At 39.4% G+C, this 13,280-nt stretch overlaps 1 protein-coding gene and 1 long non-coding RNA gene across 2 annotated transcripts in view; one reads left to right on the forward strand and one right to left on the reverse strand.

Annotated features, from left to right (window-relative positions):
- MID1 (midline 1) overlaps positions 1–13,280 on the reverse strand; it is a 397,732-nt gene that overhangs the window by 324,434 nt on the left and 60,018 nt on the right. The window lies entirely within an intron of this gene.
- LOC309620025 lies at positions 1,701–8,644 on the forward strand. The gene is made up of 2 exons (XR_014239383.1): positions 1,701–3,803; positions 8,279–8,644. It is a non-coding gene; the product is annotated as an uncharacterized lncRNA (long non-coding RNA).

Raw genomic sequence — 13,280 nt, forward strand, 5'->3', positions numbered from 1 at the left:
GATGGACCGGGAGTTTGGGGTTGGTAGATGCAAACTATTACCTTTAGAATGGATAAACAACAAGGTCCTACTGCAGAGCACAGGGAACTATACTCAATACCCTGTGATAAACCATAATGGAAAAGAATACAAAAAAAGAATGTCTAGTCACTTTGCTGCACAGCAGAGATTGGCACACATTGTAAATCAACTCTACTTCAATTAAAAAAAAGTGATAAAAAAAAGAAATGGGTAATGAAATGGATTCAGGGTCACAGGTTGACACGGTGGTTCTGAAAAAAAGGATATCCACGGAGGCGCAGTGCATACGCCCTGGCTGACAGCAGCCCCCCCGTCCTACGCCCTGGGTCAAAGCTCTAACCCAGAAGCTACCATGTTAACACCCTTAGTCAACCCATGATGGAAACTCAGTTGAGTTAATAAATGAATTTCATAGCGTTCTTTTGTTTTAAATTTAGGAACACATTTAGTAACTGTAGTGACAATCTGGGTATATGATTGAAAGCATTTTTAATTTTTAAGAGCACTCTGGCATTTTAGAAAATGGACATATTTGCTTAGTCAGTAAATATTTGTCAAATGATTAAATGTATTAGCCTTTTTTTTTAAAAAAATGATTTATTTATTTATGGCTGTGCTGGGTCTTCGATGCTGCACGCCGGCTCTCCCTAGCTGTGGCGAGCACGGGCTTCTCATTGTGGTGGCTCTTCTTGTTGTGGAGCACAGACGCTAGGCGCCGCGGGCTTCAGTAATTGTGGCACGTGAGCTCAGGAGTTGTGGCTCACGGGCTCTAGAGCGCAGGCTCAGTAGTTGTGGTGCACGGGCTTAGTTGCTCCGCGGCATGTGCGATCTTCCCGGACCAGGGTTCGAACCCGTGTCCCTTGCATTGGCAGGCGGATTCTTAACCACTGTGCCACCAGGGAAGTCCCCGTATTAGCCTTTTGATTCAAATTTTAAACGTGAAATTGACTTTAGACTTGTGATTGTAAATTGAAAAGTATAACAGAATTTAACTGTTTGGTAAATAGCATTGGACTCTTAAGGTGAACTTTCAATTCTCTAAATAAGTATGGATACTCCAGATATTTAACAAACTCATCAACTGAAATGTTTAAATGGTAAAAGTCTAAATATTTTAAAGTTTTAATGGTAATAAGTTGAAACATTTAAAGTTTAAGTGGTAATGAACTTGTTGAATAAATTAATCCATGTATTAGATTTACAAAAGTTGTTTAAGTTTTTTAAAAAGATTTTGCCTATTAGGGTTGTAAGTTTGCCCAGTTAGATAGATACTTGAATGGTTAAACAGAAAACAGAATATATTAACTTTATAAATGTAGATTACAATGTATAAAGAATTTTAGCTAATTAAATTTAGAAATGAGAGCAATTGTTTGAGTTTAGACTGTTTTAACTTAAATTAATTCAACACTAATCAAAACCCTCTGTAAAATTATTTGTTCTTATTATATACAAAAATGTTACTTGAATTATAAGCAGAAAAAGAATATTTGTAAGTTGAACTTAAAGCTTGAGGGACATTTTGATTTTTGTCACTTAAATAAGTTAATTATCAATTTAAAGCCTACAGAACTGTATATAGCCCTTTAGGGTGGGAGGGAGGGAGACGCAAGAGGGAAGAGATATGGGGATACATGTATATGTATAGCTGATTCACTTTGTTATGAAGCAGAAACACACCATTGTAAAGCAATTATACTCCAATAAAGATGTTAAAAAAAAAACCAAAAGAAAAATGCCAGCCTTAGACATTAAAAAAAATCATTAATAACAACCCAATTTGTCTTTCAGCAATCAAGAAATAATGTTAACTATTGAGCAAAGGTGATATGTCAGAAAGGTGCACAACTTTCCAGGTTCCACAGGTACAGGATTTCTGGAGCCAATCCTATGTACCCCATTTGCCTCAAGGAAACTGCAAAGCAGAGTTTGTAGCCCCTGGACAGATAAGGCAATGGTGCTGACTAGAATCCTTTCTGGAAGCTCAGTTACCATTAAATAGAATAGAAGAATGTTAGTTCTGAAGGACCCTTAGAGTTCCCAGGCCTCACCCCCCTCCTCACTTCTCCCCAGGGCTGAAATGGCCAGGACTAGTCCCAGGGCACCCACTGTAGAGGACGTTTCCAACAGGGTTACTCATACACCCTCCCCCGTCTGTTAATTTGTTAGGGTTCATTCTACAGTACTTTCCAGTTTTTATATAGCAGTTTCTACAGACCTCAGTGAGTTCCTTTTCTGCATGAGCAGATGAGCAATGAGGTGCCATGAAGCAAAGTATACGGCGACAACACACTTACGAGAACTGTCTGACAGCGCTGGGTAGGGGGAGCGCGTTTTTGAGTACAGGAGGGCAAAGTGAAGGCTGGCATCTACTTTTTCCTCTAATTTCCTATCATTTGAAAATGATACCAAGACTATGCTCTGCAATTCCATGATGTGCAGTTGTTAAAAGGGGCATATGATTTTCTTTTCTTTTCTTTCCTGCTCTGAATTCAGACAATGTATCCAGATGACCTATGAGGACACCTCATAACAGCTAGAATCCGTATTTAGACAGACCTGATGACAGGATAGTAAGCTGAAAATAAAAGCGAAACCCTTTTTATCTTATTAGCTAAAAAAATAAAACAAAACCAAACCCAGGAAGCTCTCAATTTAGCGCTAAACCAAACAGCGCCATCTGCTGGCTGCTTGCTAATAAGTGTTATCTAATCAGGGCCGCCAAACAATGGTGATGGATAGGAGAAAAGGGCGAAACGGGCTCCCTCCCCACTCCTTCCTCGGTGTCCTGGGACTCCCTGTCACAGGTCCTCCGCAACACAAAGATGACAAGGCTTGCTTCTAAGAGCAAGCATCCCCATTTCCGCTGGGACCCATTTTCTCCCCTTTCTTTCAATGAAGGACACAAGAACCAAAAATACCTTGGATTCGGCTTGGCCATCAACAAATACATTTCTAAGCAAACAAAGATTACGCTTAACTTCCTCATTTTCTTTTTCCACTCCTGTTCTTTTCAGGAAAGAGATTAACTACAAGCTCGCCAACCAATCAACGCAAATACACTGAGACTTTGACTCTTTCACTGAAGCTCCAAAAGGAAGGCCTGGGTAGAAGGAGGTGAAGGTAACTGAGGTGCAGCTAATCTAGCACCAAGCAGGCTGTTTCTACCCACAGGCTTCATGTTTCAATTCCTACGGCAACAGGACTAACTCTCAGCTGAGATGATACTGCTGGGCTTTTTGACTGTCTTGCCATTTCCATAGATGAGCTGGCCTGAACAATATTTATATTTTAATCAAATACAAATCCACATGAAACCGTCTTTTTTTGGAGTATCTTTTCCTGTGTAACGAAGTGAAATGAGGGAAAACACTGACCTGACTAATCAGATTCACCACTCCAAAGAAGCTCAAATGTCATCACTATGGCAACAGAACAGTCAGGGTCCACCCTGTCTCTTCCCTCAGACTGGAAACTGCATAGCGCCCTCACTAATGAAGGAACGTGGTGAACACACTAAAAACAGTGAGTTTGGGGCTATGAGGAAGGGTCTTAAGACTGATCCGCTTCATGAAACATTCTATCCTGTTTTTAGTTTTCTCTCTCCAAATTAAATTAGCCTCTGAGGACCTGCTTTGCATAAAGGATTTGCTCACTTGCTGGCTTACTCTGTGCTTTCAGAAGGATCCCATGTTACTGAGCCCTTTGTTCTGGGAAATGACAGGGATCATTTCTACTTTGGAACCCAAACTGGGCAAATCTCAGGTGAAGTAATGCAGAAGGTCAGTCCAGTGTACATATCGGGGGGTAATTTTAACATATTAAGAAGGTATGCTAAAGATCCTCTATTCGTTAGAAGATCATTTATTGAAAATTCTGAATGAGTTTCTGACTAAACTCTTCCAAGGCTGGTGTTTATGTAGGCAGTCAATTAGCTTTAGAACTCAGGAGAAATGTCCCTTTCATCAATTATGTGCCTGATATTTGAGTTCCTTTTGAGGGAAAATTAACCTACACAGCTAGTCTAAACCACTTCATTTTATCATAATTAACCATTTCTTTGTATCCATTCTTAAAATTGTACAAAATGGCTCAAAACTATCTTCCTTAAGATTCTTTTTACGTCTTAAAAACCTAGTTTTCACACAAGGAGGCCAATTTGCCAAAGGCTAATTTTCCAAGAAGCCAAATACACCAAATCTACCCATTGTAGGTTTAATCACTTTAATAGTTTTGAGTGGAATGTTGGATTTTAGTGACTGATATATATTTTCTGAAATGTAAGTAAATTAAGGGCAGCATAAGAATTCTAAAAATGCTAAAAGTCTGGCAAAAGAGAAATACTGTAAACTTCCCATATGGAAAACTATTTTTAATTTAAAAATTGGCATTTTTTATATATGCCAATATATATAAAGACTATTTCAGCTACTTCTGATTTTAGTCTGGACGTTTTTAAAAGACACTCCCTGTTTTTTTCTAATTTAAACCATTTATCTAGTTTTTAATGGACTATCAGTCTTTCCCTACTACATCTAGCAATTAAAAAATTTTTTTAATTGTAAATTAAATTAAATAGAAATTAAACTTTAATTAAATAAGTACAAGTAAAATTCAAAATACAAATTAAAAGGCAGATAAGTCAGCATTTAAAATTAAAAATGAAGTTGAAATTTAATTCAAAGTATTGACATTTAAATCCAAAAGCATATATTCATAAATTGCCAAACAATTCTATCACAGGGTTTGATTATACACACACACACATACACACACACACACACACACACACACATACATATATATAATTTTCTTTAAACAGTTGAGATTTGACATGGAGCTAAAATCATGTAAAGAAGTGGAAAGGGGGTATGGTAACCCAGGAAGGACATATGAAGAGTTGAGTGAATGGTAGCTCAATTTTGAAATACATTAACTACAAATATGTAATTGGACATGAAGGATTACAAAAATAAACTGGTTAAAGCAACTAAAAATGCTGAAAGATGACTGCAAAACCAAAGTATTTAATTTAATTTAAACTGAAAAATGACCAATTCTGATATTTTGATTATTGATAATGAAATAATACATTTCTGAACATATTATATTTTATTAATTATTAAATTGACTGTATAGAAAATATACATGTAACCCATCATCAGATGCTACGGTTGACTAGTTGTGTTAAAGCTGTTTAGATACTCCTTGGAATGCTCTAATGCCATCTTTTAATAAATCAGGACATGTCTATATTAGCTTTAGGTGAATGGACTGAGAATCACTGTGTGTGCGTGCATACACAAGTATGTGTGTGCGTGCATACACAAGTATGTGTGTATTTATGTGTGCAGGTTTTAAATTTAGCTATTTCTTACCTCTCCTCCTTTAATCACTGTGTTCTGACCAGTGCAGAGAATAGCAACTCTACTGATTTTTCCATTTTAGATGCTATGATTCTACTAATGCAGCCTCAGAGTACATTGTTTAGTCCCAAAGTCACACTGTGTCTCGTATCAGAGCTTTTAGTCAACTGATACCGCCAATTATTTTTTGCTAGAACTGATGTAAATTCAAATCGCCCTGATTCTACTGTTGTGCGGTTGAACTTTCTTGAACTTAAGCACTCGATTTTTTTTCCTGGTTACATTTTATCTTGTTTTACACACTACGTTGCATTGTTTGTTGTGTATTAGTTAAGTCTGTGATTTCTACCTCCCCCCCTCAGTCCTTTGCTCCATTTTGGCCTAAGGTAGCCTATGTAACAAATCCGTCACTGAGGAGTGATACATACTTGCTGAACACACTTATCCTGTCCCCAGAGCAAATACCTCTAATACCTTCCAAGATTCCACTTATCCAACCCTTTGAAATTAATATTTTCATCTCTCCTGCCCTCATTTATTTGAAGTTCAATTATTGAAACATAAGAAAAATGCACTTACAAATGGCATTTTAGTAAAAACTTAATTAATGAACAAATTATGCCAAGTTAATTAAAAACTGAGATGAAAACAATCTGATAAAATCATTAATCTTCCTGAAAGTGTTTAATTAAAGCATAGAGTATATCTTCATTAATATGAATGTCACAAATATATGTTACAGTGATAGCTACATAATCAACTCTAAGTTTTAGGCAGGTATCTAAAATAACAAAAAGAAAGTTTAAATTACTTATATTTTCTTGGGGATTTGGGTATATTTCAAAGGTGCATATATCCAGCATTCTGAGAACTCACCCTCACTCTAAACAAGATAATAATAAAGAATCAAACCATAAAGAGAAGAAAACTTCAAAACCTCAACAATAAAGAAGAGACAACTCCTCTTCTTCAATTCTTGAAGAAGAGAAGAAATCAAAAGTTTTAAGTGACCTTCCCCATCCCAAACTCAGAATTCTAAAGGATGCTAAGAAATTACGGATTTACTGAGGGAATTCTTCTGAAGTCTCTTGAGTAGCTATTCCTCATGTTAGCAAAATCTTTCTTGGAAATAATTATGGCTTCAATTCTAAAACCTGATAAACTTAAGAAAAAGTTTTAGTGGCCAGTGTCACTCATAAACTTCAAAATGAAACATTAAAATAAAGTAACAAATAGAATCTTGTAATGCTTTGAAATAAAAATAATCCCAAATCCTGGATGATCTCTTTCAGAAATATTAGGAAAGCTCAGTCAATGGAAATCCATTGACGTAGCACTGTATATTCTAATGAGAAAGAGATCATGTGAACATTTCAAGAGATAACAAAAGATATTTGACAAAAACGAATGTGTACTTCCTTAAAGAATTAAAGAAGAATAGAAATAGTGCCCATTAAGATGTCATTGAAGACCCGTCTTACACTGAAAGCCAACAGCCACGCCCTAGCGCATCACTGTCTAGAGCTTTCTGTGATGACGGAAATGTTGTCTACCTGCGCTGTCCCATAAAGTAGCCACTAGCCACTTATGGCTACTGAGTACTTGACATGGACATTGTGACTGCAGAACTGAATTTTAATTTCATATTTATCCATTTAAAATTAAAAAGCCACATGTGCTAACGGCCATTATAAAGCACAGTACAGCCCTAGGGGGTGTTTCTTTGTTCAAGGTGGGAGGGAGGGCAAGAATGTATAGGGTAACCGTTATTTTTGATAGTTTAGCAGTTGCTGTTATCAATTATTAAGACATTTTTTTAAAACAAATAAAAAATTTTTTAAAAGCTATAATTTTATGTAGATAGTATAATTTTCTATCTAAGCAATTAAAAGGAGTTACCTTTAAAAATATAGTCTTAATTAGGATTGTGTAAAAGGGAGAGAGAAAAGGTAAATTTACAGAACTCTGTAGCACTGATCTCCAACAGCAATATTGACACACTGAAAATGGTGGAAAGGTAATGCCATTCACGACAGCAACCAGAAAAAAGGAAAACCACCCCTATCTATTAGAGAACATGAGAAGAATATAATATGGCTTATTCAGAAAACAAGAGCATAAGTCTATCAAAGCATATCCTACACATATCTTGGGGGGCACTTTTCTTCCAGATTTTCAGACTAACACTAACCTTTCAGGCCACAGAAGAAGAGAGCTGACACTGAGTTATGCTAGATGTTTTCTCTATCGCTGCTCGTTGTAGCAGAACAACTGGATTCATTACTTACTTTGCACCCCATTTTTATGGATAAAGAAACTGAGGCACAAGACACAGAGCTAATAAATAGCCAACCTGGGGCTTAACTCTTTCTCCAAAGCCAGTCTCCATGGCGTGAAAACATGTCTATTCGCTTTCTCACCTTTTCCCCACAATATCTGTCCTATTTCTTTCAGATATCTGCACATCTGATTTTTTAAATTTTTATTTTATTTTGGAGCATAGTTGATTAACAATGTTGTATTAGTTTCAGGTGTACAGCATAGTGACTCAGTTATACATATACATGTATCTATGCTTTTTCAAATTCTTTTCCCATTTAGGTTATTACAGAATACTGAGCAGAGTTCCCTGTGCTATACAGTAGGTCCTTGTTGATTTTCTATTTTATGTATAGTAGTGTGAATATGTTAATCCCAAACTCCCAATTTATCCCTCCCCCGCCACCTTTCCCCTTTGGTAACCATAAGTTTGTTTTCTAAGTCTATGAGTCTGTTTCCGTTTTGTAAATAAGTTCATTTGTATCTTTTTTTTAGATTCTGCATATAAGCAATATCATATGATATTTGTCTTTCTCACCTTTTTCCCCCAATATTTGTCCTATTTATTTCAGATATCTGCGCATCTGATTTAGAATGCCTCATTTGGGATCGCAGAGGGCATGAAGGCATAAAAGCAAAAGAAACTCCTGATAACTGTTGCAAACATCAATTGAAAAAAGGAGTTTAGTGTTGATGCAGGGTATAAGCAGGCCCAGTTCACATATAGGCCAACAGCCGACGCTGAAGCTGGTTGTTTGGAGCAGGGAATCCATGTTCCGTGAAACACCAATTATACTGAAGACACAGAACTCCGAGCGTGATTATTAATGCACGTGCTGGAACCTACATGTCTAAGTGAGTGCTGGTCCTTGGGAAAGCCATCTTGGAAATGCAGGTGTAAGTTCTAATTAAGCTAAACTCGTTCAAGAATTTCTGAATTACTCTCTTAAAAGTTCCTCCAGAGCCAGTGTACAAGTAACAATAAAATTAGCCTTATAGATTTTCTGTGAGAAAATAACAAAACCAGTATTGTGAAGAAAACAAATAAAATTTATGAGGAATACCTTTAAAAATGACTTTAACTTGAATTCTGGTACTCCCAGAAAAGCAGCTTTGATTAGAACAGAATATGGAGGCAGTCAAAGGCTTTCCTCAAATTCTGAAGGGGCCTTCTAGGAGCTTTCATGGGCTTTAGAGATTGGTGGCTTTGGCTCTTGATTACATCTAAGTCCACTTCAAATCTCAACAACTTTTATTTTCTTTGCTAAAGTGGTATAATTCTAACTACTCCTCTGTTTGGCGTGGATGGTCTTGAAACTCTTCTAGCTCTAGAATGCTTTGAATCTTAGGAAGAAGCAAACTGCAATGGGATTTTTTGGAGGTCCTGAATGGCAGTGAACAGTGGGGCAGGGGATGGGGATGGAGCGAGGAGAAAATGAAAGAGAGAGGGAAGTGGGGGGGGGGAGGGAGGGAGGGAGGGAGAGGGGAGGGGTGAGAGAGAGAGAGAGATGGGGGGAAAGATGACCAGGCAGGAGTTGGGTGCGAGGAAGGATAGAGAATGGGGATTATAGAGCATGCGTATGAGAAGAGGTGATCTATAATTAACTGAGCTGTAGGAAGGGCTAGTTGGGTGGGGAAAGAAGAGCAAGGCAGATTGGAAAGAAAGGAGGAAGAGGGAGAATGTGGGTCAAGAAACCACACATTAGACATTTCCCAGCATTGGACACCAAAGAGTACTCGACTCAGATGTGCTTGACTGCTACGTAGTGTGGGGGAGGGGAGGGGAAGCAAGGAGGCAGGGAGTATCCCTGCATTTTTATATACAGGTCAGGTCCAGTACTCATTAAACTGAGTCATGAATGAATGATTTGTTTGGACATATCACACTGAGATCCTCAGGATGGAAGCACAGCATTAAGTGTTATAAAAGAGACTATTTCTGGCATTAATGAAGGCCCTGCATCAGACAGAGACACTATAAATTTCCTTCTGCCTGTCAGGGGAGTGTACCGTATGAGGCCCTGCAACGTAGCCTTGGCCTCCCTGAAGACCAGCAATCCTCTGGATTCCTTACTGTGGATAACGGGACCCAATAATGCCAGCCTGTATATTCAGGTTGATTCAAAAACAAGTGACCCCAGGGAAAGAGAGATGTCTTCTGCTAATTTAATCAGCAAGAGCTTCAAGGGTTCTTCAACCTCAGGTTCCTACACAAACAACTCCTGACAGGTAGACAATGGAGGAAGCCTATTCTCTTTTGAACAGTTGTGAGTTAGAAGGGCCAGATGGAAGGAAGAGATTCAATTCCCACAGTAACTGTCCAGATTATCTAAAGGCATTAAAGGCTTGCCCTCTATTCCTTCTCCATCAGCATGAAGAAGGATTTCCAAGAGCCTTAACCCCCAAGACAAAGCAAAACACCAGTATTTTCCCAAAGCAGAATGCCAACAATAAATTGCACTCATAGAGCGATTCTGCCTTTTTTCAAGATGCCTTTCTACTATCCTGTTTGATCTTGGTAATATTACGAGGTAGGCGCAGGCAAGTTTTCAAAATGAGGACACAGATGTTCTAAAAGGTGAAGTGATTAACCTCAGGCCACACCAAACAAGTTAGTTACAGAATCCAGACAGAGCTCAGAAGGCTTGAGGTCTATTCCAATATTCATGACAGCCAGAATATCCAATTTCAGGCTTCTCACCAGAATTAAACTTTAACTTTATTTGAATTAAGTTCTTGCAAAAGTGATGAAAAAAGAGCATCCAATTTAACCCCATACAATTACTGAGCACCTAGAATGTTCTAGATGCTATTTCTGTGGTTAGGTTACAATAAGCTAGATGTAGTCCCTATCTTTAAAACATACTGTTTAGCCTGGGAGACAAGAAAACAGGGAAATAAACAATTAAATGAGTTAGATTTTTCCAGGTGGAGAAGGTGGCAATGGGAATACCAGTCCCTTCACTTATTTTCAATTATGTATCCAATAAATTTACATTAAGCAGTCACTATGTGCCGTGCACTGGGCTGCCATGTGCTGAGGACACAGAGGTGGAAAGGTACATGATTCCTTCTCTCCAGAATCTAGGAAATACATATGTAACGGCCAAATGCCGTGCAATGAGGTCATGTCTAGGGCAGAGATGCACATACGAGAAGCAATGGAACCACAGAGAAAGGAACTGAAAATCTACCTGGGTTGTGTGAGACACTTCCGCTGAGCATGTGTATGAGTAGAGATTATCTATACTTAACTGAGCTGCAAGAAGGGCAAGTTGGGTGGGGGAAGAGCAAGGGAGATTGATTGGAAAGGATGGGAGAAGAGGGAGAATTTGCAATCTGACTCCGAAACTTCTAACACCCCGTCTTGCCCTTATGAAACTTATCACATAGCCAGAACAGGCCATATAAACAGAGAACTACAGTAAACCGTGGTAAGTGCCGCTGTGTTTGCGAAGGGCTGTGCTAACACATCCTCTAGCAACTCCTTCTGCGTGAGCACGTGAGGAAGCACCGCAGTTCTGAGGACTGAGCTGGCCCTTGGAGCACGACCAAGTCTATCAGGGAGAGAAGGCAGGAAGCCATTTCAGGCAGATGAGAACATAGAAACAAAGTCTCCAAAGCATGAACATACTTGGTAATAGGGATTGGGAAGTTTGGAAACAGGATCTGAGATTCGATTGAATAGAAGAATAGGACAGGAGGCAGGAAAGCGAATTTAGATGGTGTTTCATGAGTCCAGGGTAGAAAAGTAGAGGGCCTGAATAGAGGCAGTGATGATTAAGATGGCGAGATTGTATATTTATGAGGAGGTTCAGCTGTAGAACATATGGGACCTGGGAAACTTGCAATGTAAGTGAAGAGAGAGGGGCGGAAGATGGCTCGGAAGTTTCTAGCTTCACTGGCTGAGCGGCTGCAGAAGCATTCACGGAGGTAAGAGACACAGTGGTTTGGGGGTGTGGTCGGCAGAATAATGGCCCCCAAAGGTGTCCATGCCCTCATCCCTAGAAACTATGAGTATGTTAGCTTGTATGGCAGAGGGGGTTTGGCAGATGTGATTAAATTACGAATCTTGAGATAAAGAGATTCTTTTGGATTCTGGAGATTATTCAGATGGACCCACAGTAATTACAAAGGTCTTTGAGGAGAGAGGTAGGAAAGTCAGAGGCGGGGAAAGAGATATGATGATAGAAGCAGAAGTGAGTGAGAGAGAGTGAGAGAGAGAGAGAGAGAGAGGGAGAGAGGGAGAGAGGGAGAGAGGGAGGGAGAGAGGGAGAGAGGGAGAGAGGGAGAGAGGGAGGGGGGAGGGGGGAGAGAGAGAGAGAGAGAGAGAGAGAGAGATTGATTTGAAGATGCTTTGCTGCTGGCATTGAAGATGGAGGAAGGTGTCATGAGCTAAGGGACACAGGTGACCACTAGAAGCTAGAAAAGGCAAGGCAACAGATTCTCCCCCAGATCCTCCAGAAGGAAGGCAGGAATGATGAACCATTTTGGACTTTTTCCATTGTTTTAAGCCACTAAGTCTGTGGGAATCTGGTACAGCCTCAGCAGGAAACTAATACGGGAACAAATAGGAAGATTAAGAATTCAATTTTACAACTGCTGAATTTGAGTACCTGGGGTGCACCTACTTGGAATTCACATGAAAGCTAGAGTAAAACGTGTTGAATTGGGAGTCTGCAGTATATAGGTCATGGTGACGCCAAGGGGCTGAAAGGGGTTATCACTAGGAGCAAGAACCAGAAAGTGGCTGGAGTTACACCCTGGCAAAGAGCAACCTTGAAGGGTTTCACAAAGGAAAAGGGATCAGCTACAGAAATGAGGAGGTGGTGGGAGGGAAACTTCGAGAGCGCTGTGTCACAAAAGCCTGGGTGAGATGGCTAGCAAGGCAATTGTCAGTGAAGTTAAAGTCTACCTGAGGCCAAGTGGGAAGAGCTCAGAGAAGAGGGCGCTGGACTTGACAATATGGCAGGTCTTTGGTGACGTTGGCAAAAGTAGCTGCAGTAAAGCTGTGGGATGGAAGCCAGATCAGGTGGAAGAGTGAATGGGAGGTGGGGAAGTAGAGACAATGGCAGTCCATGATTTCTAGGAGGTTCTCCTGAAAGTTGGGTGAGCAGCAGGGTGAGAACTGGGTGAGTTGAGGCAGAAGTATTTGAGTACTTGTTTGGTTGCTACTTTTTGAAGTTGGGGGTTATCTGAGCATGTTGTAGACTGAGGGGGAAGATATTAAAGTGGAAGAAAGAAGAGGGAATGATGGATAAAGGCTGAATTCTCTGGAAGCCTCCATTTTAAGAGTAACAATTTCAAGAGAGCCCATCTTTATTCATGTGTTTACTGTGAACACACAACATGAGACCAACTCCCAACAGCCTTTCAAATGTCCATTAGCTGAGAAAGTGAGATGACTTCACAATCCTGTGGTTTTCACAATTTATCTCATGAATTTCTACCCATCACCAGGGCTCTGATGGTGGGAGGGGTGTGGAGGGGTGGAGAATTGAAAGTAGAGTTTTTATTTGTATACGTTGCAGGGAGCATCAGAAAGAAGTAAAAAAAAACTTAATCCAGACACTT

The sequence above is a fragment of the Balaenoptera borealis genome, assembly GCF_965194805.1.
Source record: "Balaenoptera borealis genome assembly, chromosome: X".
In the NCBI taxonomy this organism is placed as follows: Eukaryota; Metazoa; Chordata; class Mammalia; order Artiodactyla; family Balaenopteridae; genus Balaenoptera; species Balaenoptera borealis.